Raw genomic sequence first — 1,864 nt, 5'->3', positions numbered from 1 at the left:
CCAGTTTACTTGTCCCGTATATTACCTTTCGGTAAACTATCGTCCGGTTGTAAAGGAAAGCGATGAACAAGCAACTGTTAAGGCAATGTCCCGTGACTTGCTTTTGATTATGGTCTATAAATGTGTCGGATGCTAGTACTATCCTTTGTAGGAGCAATAGTAAAGATCATCCTATGATTTTTCGGTCTGGCACAAGGTCCTGTCTCCGACCATGCTATGCAACCACCGTTCTTACGGTTGACACCCGATTTGGTTCAGGTGACCTAATGATTTCCAGGTGAATTCCTAGGATTTTACGTTCAATGGTAATGAACGCATTGAAAATAGGTTTTCAGAAAACAAAACGGTTTTAATTTTGATCAAAATATTTTCTCGTTCAAGCTCGAGTTTAGATATCATTGAATTCCATGAGTTTGTAATTCTCAATCTTTAAGGTCAATCTCAAGGATTGAGTAATATCAGGCTTAAAAGCTGATTTTTAATATTTAAGGAGATTATGCTTTCTGGGGATCTGATTCATTAGTCTTATCAAGCTAATTTGCACGGTGCCCCCCATTATACGAGATAAATCCTTCTCATGGTTAGGATAAATCTGACCACTTGGCGACCCTGTTTGATGCTGAGGTCCGTGGATTTCCTGCTGATTTTAGTGATGACTTTTCTAGATTTTTCGTCAACCTACAGCTGGTCTGGACGACAACTTCTTGACCTAAATCAAGAAGTGCGTGTCTTTTTTGGAAGACTTTACTTCCTTTTAATGATGAAATTGATTCATCGTGTAGATCCATCTTTTCTTTTCTTTCATCGAGTAAAATAGTTAATTTAGTCCAAAACAAAAGCACCTGCAATAAACTTTACAGAAACATGTGCTAGATAGTTTTTAATTGAATAACTAGGTACATTCTCCCCACACTTAGTTTCTTTCTTTGCCTTTTTATTCTCCTTTATTCCATTTTAAATGAATTCAAGCGTTTTAGGGTGTTTCTCAATTTATGTCCTTTCCGAGGTAACGATAATTTCGGTATTAACACCTAGTTTTCACCGTTCATAAATATATATAAACATGATTTTAAATTCATTTAGTTGAAAATTTTTCAAATTTTCATAAAATTTGGCAAATAAACCAAGTATAAACCCGAGAGAATTTATAACCCTTCCCCACACTTGAGATCATGTAATGTCCTCATTTGCATGAAATCAGACTCTAATTATAAATTCATGAGGGTGATTAGTGTAGAAAAGTGATTGAAAATACCCAGTTTGTAATTACAAAGCTCGTCGAATGATAGATGGCGCGCCTCATCGTTCATTCCTTCTTGTTTTATTACACATGTTTTTTTTTTTTCAAAAACGGCTGCTTTTCTGAACTGTTTACTAATATTTGAAAAAGCGTCTTTTACCCTAATCATGCATTTTTATTAACGAGTTATGCATTAACCCGAACCCCTAATTTAACGTTAAGTGGGGTTAGACTTCCCCACACTTAGCTGACGACATGTGAAGTCGGTAGAATAAGTTCCACGAATTAAAATAGTGAGCCAGTTATTTATATCTCGAGTGGTATATATTATATCAATGGGTTTAAAGTTTAGACCCACCCGATCGTCACTACCTAATTCTTTTTTAAGTGTAGCTTTTAGTAAATGGATATGTCTCTTTTCTGGTTCTTTGTCAAATGGATCGATATACACCGACATACTTATTTCTATAGGGTGGACAATTCCTAATATTTCCTTCCTTTTATTCTCGTGATCAAAGTTTTCACCTCTATTACCCGATTGGGTAAAATCCGAGGTGTCATTATCTATTACAGCTCGTAGTTCATCTTCGGTGGATGACTCGTCTATTGAGAATATTGGGTTGG

The sequence above is a fragment of the Rutidosis leptorrhynchoides genome, chromosome 2, assembly GCF_046630445.1.
Source record: "Rutidosis leptorrhynchoides isolate AG116_Rl617_1_P2 chromosome 2, CSIRO_AGI_Rlap_v1, whole genome shotgun sequence".
Lineage (NCBI taxonomy): Eukaryota > Viridiplantae > Streptophyta > Magnoliopsida > Asterales > Asteraceae > Rutidosis > Rutidosis leptorrhynchoides.
The sequence above is the reverse complement of the archived record's forward strand: the minus strand, read 5'-3'. Positions refer to the sequence as shown.